Raw genomic sequence first — 12,197 nt, 5'->3', positions numbered from 1 at the left:
TTTATCGGTCATAAATCTTTAATTTATATAGGTATCTACATACATTTTGCTTTAAATAAGTTTTATGTATACGTAATTCATGTTTTTGCTCATTTACTGAGCGTAGGGTATTATATGGTCGGGCTTGTCCGACCCTACTTTCATTCTCGTTTTTTTAATAAAAAATTGCAATTAAATGCAATTTCTAGTGACAGTGGCACTGCTACGTTTTGAGTGGTACAGTCTATACCATTTAGACACTTTTTATAATTTTCAATATAAATTAATTTTGGAAGTGGATATTAAAAATGATCAAGTTTTCTTTGTTGAGCAACATTTTAAAAATAACGAAGGTTTGATTTATACCATGGATGATATATTCAGCACTTTTTCCAAAACAAGTAGAAATTATAAAGAACTGTGGTACTAAAATGGTTGATTAAGTACTATTTTGAATTGAGTCTTTAAATTAAACATACTAAAGTTCGATTATTGTTTATTAATTGGATGAAAATCTATGTAAAATGTATCAAATTTAGTTACAAATCAATGATTGCCACAAAATATTCCAAAAAAAATTATATTTTTGAATTTATATTTTTGCTTAAAATTTGCCTACATTTCCTAATTCATTTTAAAAAGATTGGAGTGAAATTCAGTTAAAATGTTAAATTTTCATACACATATAAACAAAATAATGTAAAAATATTAAGAATATTTAAAATTCTATTTCGTATAGCTATTTATCGTAATTATAAAAGTGTAAATTTTATAAACTTAACTTAATTAAATAAAAGGTTATGAATACAATCCACATTTTTTAGAACAGTTAAAATACAATTTTTATTATCTTTATTACAATAAGGAAAATCTAATGTATCAATCCAGAGTTGGAAAGAAAATCATTATTTCCATCTTGATGAATCCGTTAATCATTATTATAGCCACATTTAGTTTTAACTTGAAGATCAAATGCGTAGGAATAATCAGTTTGGGTTATACATACTTTAAAGTTGGCAATATTGAAAATGTCACATTTTGTTATCAAAACAGAGTATAATATGAATAATAAGAAGAACATTGTAATACAGCTAGTCTAGAAAATAAATTGAAAAAAATTCATTAAGTCTCCTAAATCTTCCGTACGTTTTCGTACACAAATATTTTTTCATCAGCAGTTTGTACATTCGGATTTACCCCGCCAAACTAGTAAATAAAAATAAAATAATCGACAACCAAATGCAATATCCGTAGATTTAACATAAGTTAATCATGTGTGTGAAGATCACTTAACAGTCATAATACTTGAATTATAATAAACTAATTTATATCTGAAATAGTTTCAGAATAAGAAAAAAAATGGAAAAAATTAAAAGAAAACTATCCATCTGAATTAATAGATGGATATTTTAACCCATCGTAATATCAGGATTCCAATAAATTTGAGTTTTTTGAAAAAATAAATCTCTTATGTCTGGAAACCAAAGACTAGTTCATAACATTTTGTTTTCCAACCGACATGTTTTCTCTCAGAGGCCTGTCTTTCTTGGTCCAATGGTCATGTTTCGCTCTGCTGTCTCATAAGCATATATCTGCTGTCTCATAAGCATATATTTTTGATTGTTTTGATTGATTGTAGGAATTATTTTTCAATTTTGACCATTTAGTCAAGCTTTTTGTATTGTTTCTTATTATTGGACTAAGGAGTGAGATCGAAAATATCTTAACATACATAAATATTAATAAAAAAGAAACCTCTAAACCTATAGTTTTAATTTATTTTATTTGATTGAAATTGTTATTACAACTTACAAAAAAATATTATTTTTATAGTTCTAATCAATAGTGATGAATTTATGAGCTCTTTTGAAAATGCTTTCTATTTATTGGCTTTAGAAACATCATGTGGACCATTCCTTCTACCTGAAACAGGTTTTCTATCAACGGACAAGTTCTCCCGATACTGTTTAATAATATTGGAATCAGTTTGACGGCAGACCTTTGATTGTTTGACCAATTTTTTGGGACCAAGTTGGGTTGTGTGAAAATATTTAATAATTTTTGGGACCAAGTTGGGTTGTGTTGAAAATATTTAATAATTTTAGTACACACTTTTTTGTCGTCACTCATTTTAATCAGATTAACAACAAATGAACATAATTGACATTAACCATAATAACTGACATAATTTTCAAAGGTAATTTGATAAAAAACAAGTAAGAGTGCTATATTCGGCTGTGCCGAATCTTATATACCCTTCACCAAATTATACTTCAAAATTTTAAATATTTTTAGGTAAACAAAATAAAATTTTTTTTCCAGTTGTTTTTTTAAATTTTTTTAAAAAAAAAATTTCGATCGTTATTTTAAATTTAAAAATTTTTTTTTTAAATTTAAATTTTTTTTTTTGAATTTTAAAATTTTTTTTTGTTTTTTAAATTTTTTTTGTGAAAAAAAATTCGGGTTAAAAATTTTTTTTCCGATTTTGACCCATTGTAGGTCCAACTTACTATGGTCTTATATACGTCTTTGAAATATCTATCATTAGATATCCATATTGTCTATATTAATGTCTTAGTAATCCGGATATACATAGGTAAAAAATCGAGGTTGTCTTGGTTTTTTCCTCATATCTCAGCCATTTGTGGACCGATTTTGCTGATTTTAAATAGCAAAATTCTCGAAAGCATGTCTGACAGAATTATTGAATATTTGGATCCCGAAGATATCTGGGGTCTTCAGAAAATTGATTTCAACAGACAGACGGACGGACATGGCTTAATCGACTCCGCTATCTATAAGGATCCAGAATATATATACTTTATAGGGTCGGAAATGAAAAATGTAGAAATACAAACGGAATGACAAACTTATATATACCCTTCTCACGAAGGTGAAGGGTATAAAAATCAAATAATACTGGTGATGAATACAAGATATTTTTAAGTATATTTAAAGACATAAAGGGATTATTATTTTTTTTTGGAATATTATATTATATATATAAAAATTAATTGATTAGGGGCTGATGTTTTATAAGTTCTATTACATTTTTTTTTGGGACCACCCTTTATCAAGCCTTTATAATTTTTCTTGATTTATTTTGCCAGAGTATTTCGAAATGTTTCGGTGAATCAGCGCATACTGACAGAGCTGCGAATATAAGAATGAGCAAAAGCGCTTGTGAGGAATCACTTTTTGTTAATACATACTAATTGGACGCTTATTTTTCGTCATAGGACTTTAATTAAAAAATTAAATATAGTCAGTTTAAACTTTTATTTTTGCTCTTATTAAGTTGTACGAGTGATAAGCTCTAAATACCTTCATATAGTAAAATTTGAGTGTTTTTTCCTATTCAAGTTTCAAGGGTTTTATTTTTCAGTCGTAGTTGACATACTCATGGAATTGCCCATATGTGCTACTATGTTCTGCATTTAAAAAGGATACTTTAAAGTTTTCTTTCCCCATTATGGACTAATTATTGGGGGGAAGCGGCATCTGTAACATATTTGAAGAAATCTCAAAAGGTACAAAAAAAACTTTCATTCGATTTTCGTAACGGGTTCTCGCATCTGTTAGTTTTAGATAATAAAGAATAAAATAAAACCAAATCCAAAGCAAATCTTTTTTATATGAAATATCTGTCTAATGTAAATTCATCATACAAATTTATGTATGTATGTATATATTGATACTGTTATTGTTTAAGCATTTGTTTTGTTAGTGGAAGCTCATGATTTGTAAATTTTCTGTTTTGTTTTCATTTTATTCATATACATATGCGCGTACATACATATTACTTCAAAAACCACCAATAGACCGAATCAGGGATGGCAGCGTTGGTACAGTCATTTTCGTGTCACCGGTTTTTTTTTAATAATTCATTTAATTTTACTTTACAAACTATTTTACTACAACAAACTATTCCTATAGAAGTTGAAAATGTTTTTGATTTAGATTGTCCCAATGTTTATGGTATCAGTAGGGAGAGGAAGTTCTGGATGAATGTGTCCAAATGTTTCTATTATAAATGCAACTTTTTTACATTTGAAATTATGTTATGCAATGGCTTTTAAAGCATTCACCATGTATGTAGTCATCCAAGATCAATATAAAACATTTTTATATTAGTGGTGCACTATAAATGCCGAAATTTGTGTCAACTTAAGAAGTTGTCCACAATTTCATAACTTTAAAATTGCTTTTAAAGTTTTCTTTGTTTTATACTTAAGAAATTGTCCGTTTAACGTTTTTTCTATTTGATTTATTTGCAAAAAAAAAATATGATATATTCACAAACATTTTTCATTATGAAATTCATGTGTGCACATTTTTAAATCAAATCATAGATTGAGCTTGTTTTTCGCATTTTACAATTTTTTATGGCGTTTTAAAAAACAAAAATTTCGAAATTTTGCAAAAAAAAAATTTTTTTTTTGCCAAAACAAATTATATATTTTTAAAACGACTGCGAAGATTAAAAAAGTTTCAGTCTTACTTAAAGGTGATTTTATTGCGGAATTTAATTTGTTTAGTTTATTCAATAAACTAAATATATGTTGTGCAACCTCCTCCATTTTCGAAATATACACATCTGCTCAAAATAATAGATACACCTAATTGGAAAAAATTTAAATGGCGGTAACATTGAAAATTTCCTCGCAAGCGTTAAGAATACATCATATTATTAAAATTTCTATCTGGCAATGTCATGTCAGTCAAAAATCTGGCAACTATTTGCTTTCATGTTGATTTTTAAAAACGAATTTATTTGAATTACAAAAAATTATTTGCTCATAAAAATAGATACACATCAGTAATTTGTAATTTGTTTATATACAATTTTTTTTTTGTGCAATTTTTTGTTCCTATTTACGTGAAACAGTAAGTATAATTTAAATTTTAGCAACAATTTTATAAAAAATAGGACTCTTTTGAAGAAAATGGGACGAAATCATCATTGTACCGAAGATGAGAAAAAAATTGTTCAAACGATGAGAAATCAAGGAAAATCATTACGGGAAATAGCAAAGAGCATAGGAAGATCTTTACATTTTGTCCAAAATGCTTTATCTAAAAAACAAAAAAGAGAAACTCGCGGTAGACCAAAGAAAACCAGTCCAGAAACAGATAGGCGGATCGTCCTTATGGTTAAAAAAGACCCTTTCATATCATCGAAAGCTATTTCTGCGGAGCTATGTAACGAAATCAGTCCACAAACAGTTCGTCGTCGTCTTTTACAAGCTAAATTGCCGGGAAGAATTGCCAGAAAAGTGCCACTAATGCGCCAAAAAAATATCAAGACAAGATTAGAATTTGCTAAAGAGCACTTACAATGGTCCGGGTGTGAAGGCGAAAAAAAATGGAGAAATATTTTATGGGGCGACGAAACAAAAATAAATTTGTTTGGAAACGACTGCCAAAGAAATGTACGCCGACCAAAAGGAAAAGAATTCCACGTTAAATTTACAAAAAAGACGGTAAAACATGGCGGGGGAAACATAATGGTTTGGGGTTGCTTTTCATGGAATGGTGTTGGTCCGATATTCCGAATAGAAGATACCATGAATGCTAATGGGTATAGAGACATATTGGAAAACGTAATGCTTCCATATGCATCGGAAAATATGCCATTAATATGGACATTCCAGCAGGACAACGACCCAAAACACAGTTCAAGATTAGTTAAAAACTGGTTCTTGGAGAATAACGTACCTGTTTTAAGCTGGCCCAGCCAATCCCCTGATTTAAACCCAATAGAAAACTTGTGGAGTGAATTAAAGATAAGGCTTTCGAAGGAAGTTTTCAAAAATAAAGACGATTTATGGGAGAAAACGCAAAAAATATGGTACGAGATTCCATTGGAGAAGTGTCAGAACTTGATATCCAGTATGCCCAGAAGAGTGGAGAAAGTTTTACAAAACAAAGGTGGATATACTGGATACTAGCTTTACTTTAATAATAAACTAATTTTTTTAAGATAAAATTTATTAGCTTTTGTTTAATAAGAATTTTTAAAAATGTATCTATTATTATGAGCACCAAATTTTTCGAAATTTAAGAAATTTAATTTACTTTATAATATTTATTATTAATTATGAAATATTTTGTTTTTGTTTTTTACTCTCCTTTTAACTATAAATAAAAATCGACTGAATTTTTTTTATAATTTTACAATATACCATTATTTTTTTTCGTTTTTAAAAAATAAATTTTGGTGTATCTATTATTTTGAGCAGATGTGTATATATCGAAAACAAGAGCTAACCTGAAAAAATATGCTATAAAAAGCATATTATGCAAAACATGCTGTTAAGAACAAAATATGCGTAAATATCCACTAACAGATTAATGCCAAAATTCTTAAAATTGTCTGAAACGAATAAATAAATAACTAACACGAGTACAACAAAATACATGACATGGTTATGGCAATTAATACAAAAGTTTTTGAAATAAAGATGCAATAGTGACATTTGACCGGTCTTGCCACACTCGCAGTTTCAATAGTTTTTCAAACTAGAAAGTGCATAAACAAATTTAAACCTCTATTATTATAATTATTTTCTCTAAACATGAATATCCTTAGAAGTTGTAATGTTAAGCACTTTAATTAAATTAATTCCTGTAGGAATTTCAAATTTTAATTTCTATTAAATAGAAATTTTATTGTTTTTAATTTGTCTGCTGTGGCTGAAGCATTTTAGTTGGGTGACAAAACCTCGGTCATTTTAACAGTTCCAGAAAAAAAAGCTGCGTCCTAGGATGCAATACAAATTTTGGAAGCAATACCATAGTTTACATTGGCCCATAATCATAGTCAAACACTAAAGTCGGTTCTTTTTAAAAACAACTTTAAAATAAAAACCTGCTTTTTATTAATTTGCAATCATAGTCAAAATTAAAGTATGTTTTAAATTGAACCGACTTTAACTGGGTGCCACCGCAAATGTAGAAAATGTTTTCATACAATATACAACAAAAAACAGACTAGTGGCAACGCTGAACAGCTGACATACAAAATTAAAAAAAAAATCCAAAAAACGTAAACAATAAAAGTAACCGGCACATTTAAAGAAAGAAAGTTGTTTGTTGTGGAAAAATGGAAAAGATAAGATTAATATCATAATTACGATATTTTGGTACTAATTTTATTGATAACTGTTCAATAATTGCAAAATCTCTACCAATATCTTGTAACTTAAACATTTTTTACTTTGTGACGAACTTTTTTACTCGACGAAGAACATCTGATGCTGTTGTTAAACGAGTTAAAAACAACTTCAGCTAGTTTTATATTTAAAGTCGACTTCAGCGTCAGAAATATACTTTAACTTGTCTATGATAGACCTAAAGTCCACTCTTAAGTAAAGTCGAGTTTAATTCTCTTAAAATGTACTTTATTTTTGACTATGATTATGGGCCATTATATCCATGGAATCAATCGATCAGCAACAAATTTGGTTATTACAACTGAAGCATATTGTAACTTTATGAAGAAAGCATAAAAATATATTCCCGGGAAAATTTTTGCGACTACGAACCATAGTTTTGTACAATTATTATCGAATTGGTACAATTTTTAAATTCCATTTGCCATCCCCGGACCAATTGCACAAAAACGAGAATGCCATTAGGAAAACAAAAACAACACCAAAAAACTTGTTTTAAAAAGAGAAGAAAAGAAAATAAGCGAATCAAAGCAAAGCAAAGGAGACGATAAAGTTTAGTATAAATATCACGTTGGTTGCCAAAGTCTTTTGTTTTTATTTGAATATATGTGTGTGTGTATGTGTGTAGTACATATTTGTATGTGTATTTTTAGGTTTTGCCGCAAAACCTTATATACTAGCTAACAAAAAAATAAAAACATTAAAATGTATAATATACATATGGATATTTCCACCGAAATGTCTACCGAGACACTTTGTTTTATCATATTTTTAATAGACAAAACAATAAAATTTAACAAATGTAATACAATTGTATATTTAGTTTAATAATTTGGATAACTCCGTACCCCCTTGGCAATCGCAAGGGATGGGAGAATTATTTGGCTGATCACTAAGGATATAACCAAGGTTGCCAACTCTTCAGCTCAGAAAATGGCTAGATTTAGAATTAAAAATTGCTAGAAATGGCTAAAACCCAAAATGACTGAATACAAATTCATAAATATTGTCTTCTTATTTAGTGAGATCGACTTTACTAGTATGTATATAAAATATTACATTTCTTAGCAGATTAAAAATTCTAATATCAATATAAATTGGTTCCTTTTGATAAATTAAACAAATATCGGATCCATTAAATAAATGCAAAATTGATTTTTGAATGTGACTGATGTGTTTGCTTTGGAAACAATTACGCTGCCTGTTCTCATCAAATCCACTACGTAAGATTTTTTTTTTAAAAAAGACTATTTCTTTGTCATTTGATTAAAAATATTGGTATATTTTTTAAAAAATTTCAAGAAAAGTTTAAAATAAAAAAGACTAGGACAAAATAAAATGACTAAATCTTCCAGCTAGATTAAATATAGCCATTTTGTATTGCTAAATGAAAATAAAATCGCTAGATCTAGCCGGAAAATGGCTAAATTGGCAACCTTGGATATAACGTTTATCACTTAGGATATAATGAAGCTTCCTCCAGGAATAACCAATCGATCTATACATTCGTATAGGAAGCTGGCCTTACGGAACTCCCAATTTGTTCAATTTTTTCCCAATGCAAAGCAAAAACTTGCAGTTATTTGCAATCGCATAGTTTCTTATGCATTCTTTTTTTACTCTTTGTACCCTCGGGAGTATTTTAGAGAGCAGAAGTCAATGCACAATCTATCTCTTTAAGAACTGTGTATCAAAACAAAACGTGCAACAGAAATATCCAAATGAGAAAAGTTGTGCTTGTGCGGCTTTGCATTTGAATATCTCGTAATGGGTTTGCCGATTTTATACCTTAAAAATAGCAAAGTGCTGATTTCGCGATTTTTGTTCCAAAAATGCCGATTTTTTACTTAGTTCTAAAAACTTGGTTACTTTATATATTTTGATTATTTTGGCAACTCTAAATACTTCAACAAAACTATTTAACATACTATTTGTATGTTATTTTGTTAGAGAGTGAAAATTAATTTACCCACGTTTTGGAAACAGTCTGTGGACAAAAGCGTGGCGTAATTAAAAATAATGAAAATTCAGACATTAAATTTAAACATTAATATGTTGATTGCTGAATTGATTTCTTTTGTTTTGATGTATATTTTTTTTTAATAAAAATGTTTGATTTCATATATAACAAACGTTTTTTTGAATTGCCGATAATTTGCCTATTTTTTAAAACCAAAAGTCCTATAAATTCCGATTTTTTTTTTTGACAAAATTGCCGATTTTCCTTCACCTGGCACCCCTGGTTATGAATAAATAAACAATTTTTGAGGAATCGTAATTCAGCTCTGGGTGGAGAAAGAGCTTGCGCAATGTTTTATTATTTCTAGTGTTGGAAATTATTACAAATTTAATCTGCGTGAAATAGTATATGGCGGATCTCACCAAATATATGAGCAAAGTTGTCGACGCACTGCCGTATTAGACTAATGAATGTACTCCAGAGTACCACCATCTCCCACCCCAAATATTGTTATAATTTTTCGTACTCTATAACGAAATGCATAGATGCTACAACACGATTTCGAGTTACAAATAAATTCGAACATGTACCTTTAAAAATTATAGCGTTTGAAAATATATTTTCAGAAGATAGTGGAATTGACTTTTATTACATTACATTTTCATTAATACATGGCACTTTTAGGTGACTACTGTATCTATAAATGTTATTTCAATATTTAAAAATAAATTGTGAAATGGTGTTTTTTTTTACAAAATTGCCGATTTTCCTTCACCTGGCACCCCTGGTTATGAATAAATATACAATTTTTGAGGATTCGTAATTCAGCTCTGGGTGGAGAAAGAGCTTGCGCAATGTTTTATTATTTCTAGTGTTGGAAATTATTACAAATTTAATCTGCGTGAAATAGTATATGGCGGATCTCACCAAATATATGAGCAAAGTTGTCGACGCACTGCCGTATTAGACTAATGAATGTACTCCAGAGTACCACCATCTCCCACCCCAAATATTGTTATAATTTTTCGTACTCTATAACGAAATGCATAGATGCTACAACACGATTTCGAGTTACAAATAAATTCGAACATGTACCTTTAAAAATTATAGCGTTTGAAAATATATTTTCAGAAGATAGTGGAATTGACTTTTATTACATTACATTTTCATTAATACATGGCACTTTTAGGTGACTACTGTATCTATAAATGTTATTTCAATATTTAAAAATAAATGGTGAAATGGTGTTCACGGTACACAGAGATTGTTTTTAATTTTATAAACATAATTATAAAATTAAAAACATTACATTATATTTTTGTTATTTTATTGATACAATTAATACAAATATTAGAGAATATAAGAATTTGTTTAATTCTAAAAGTAACAAATGAAACTTAAAGATATAATACTGATCTCGAAAATGTTTGTTATTTAGATAAATAAAGTCCGATATCTATGTTTATATTATATATATCACATAATAATAAAAAGTCTCATTACATCAGGTATTTATTTGATTTTATTTATACATGAGGTATACATTCAGAAAGAACATACTAAATAATATGTAATCAATTTGCCAAACTTTAAAAATGAAAACAACATTTAAAAGTTGTAATTGTTTCATTATTATAAAAAGTGTGAGTTGAATACAAATACAAATTTATTCTGAATACTCTCACTGACATTTTTCAATATTCACCCTAAAAGATACACCTATAAAGATACAGTACAAATAATGCTTATATTACTTGAAATAATAATCATAAAATAAGAAAATTTGTGATCTTGGTACTTATAAAATAAATCGTAAGTGTTTAAATTTATTTTATTCTTACTACCCTGAAAAAAACGGTGTACTATAGAGTTTCGTGTTCGGTTTTAATCGAAACCCAAACCGACAATTATTCTTCGGTTTTTACTTTTAATCTATTTTCAGTAGAAAAATTCAAAATTTAGAAATAAACTTTATCATCCAATATTCCTAAAAACAGATCGGTAAAAATATCTGAAGATTTCTTAAAATTTGTTAAATGGTATAATTGCTTCAGATGATGTATCAGGCTACCTTTCGCAGGCTATGCAAGGAAACCTGTTAATAAAGAATAACACAAACTCATTTAAAAATATTGATCACACGAGAATTTCCTGATAATTAAACCAAATTACCAATTATTTAATTTAAAAAAAAATAATGCAAAATTTTTGTAACAAATACTTAGTTGTTTTCAAATATCTGATAAAAGCATGGAGTAAATACTTAGTTGTTTTCAAATATCTGATAAAAGCATGGAGTACTTGCTGACTCCGTGCGCTTCGCCACCCCAATTGGAAGAAAGAAATAGTGCTATTAAGTCTCCCTTAGTGAATTAATACTAATTTAGGCTAACATGTCTCTAGTTTCATGTTTATTGATTCATTTTAATGTGGATTCTAGCTCATTCGAAACGTATTTTTAGAATAAAAAAGGTACCATAAATACCCACATTATGTATTCCTAATCAGCATCATGATTCTGGCTCCATTATTATAGAAAATCCTAAAGAAAGGTACCACTAAAGTCTCCTTTTTGAATTCTCATATATCTAAAAAAATAAATGTATTTGAATTGTTGTAGAGTTGCACAGACCTTATTAATAGACCTTGCTTAAGACAGTATTCATAAACTATTTTTAAATTTAAACAACTTTTTAAAATCAAATTTTGCTTGAAAACATTGTTTAAATTTAAAGTTTTTTTTAATGAATATGGGGGTTAATATTTAAAAAATGTTCTCAAAACCGAAAAAAAAATCGAAACCGATCGGTTTTCAATTTTTTAAAACCGAATCCGCGGTTTTTTTGGAAATTCTATGTATGATACTATATTCATTTTAATTCTTTATTCATACTACATAATTTTGGTAAGTTTGTAGTTTGTTGTTATTATGTGAAAATAAATACATTGAATACTTCTGTTGATTTAAACATATTTTTACTAAGCTTGTTTATAAATACATAATTTCGTTAAAAGTGCAACAGCAGCAACATAAATATCATAATGAAAACAAATGTAACGTGCGACATTGATTCAAATTAAAT

At 28.1% G+C, this 12,197-nt stretch overlaps 1 protein-coding gene across 2 annotated transcripts in view; it reads left to right on the top strand.

The window, feature by feature from the left end:
* Positions 1 to 12,197, top strand: part of Tgi (Tondu-domain-containing Growth Inhibitor) — a 54,548-nt gene that overhangs the window by 38,327 nt on the left and 4,024 nt on the right. The window lies entirely within an intron of this gene.

The sequence above is a fragment of the Calliphora vicina genome, chromosome 3 (genome assembly GCF_958450345.1).
Source record: "Calliphora vicina chromosome 3, idCalVici1.1, whole genome shotgun sequence".
Taxonomy (NCBI): domain Eukaryota; kingdom Metazoa; phylum Arthropoda; class Insecta; order Diptera; family Calliphoridae; genus Calliphora; species Calliphora vicina.
The sequence above is the reverse complement of the archived record's forward strand: the minus strand, read 5'-3'. Positions and strand labels throughout refer to the sequence as shown.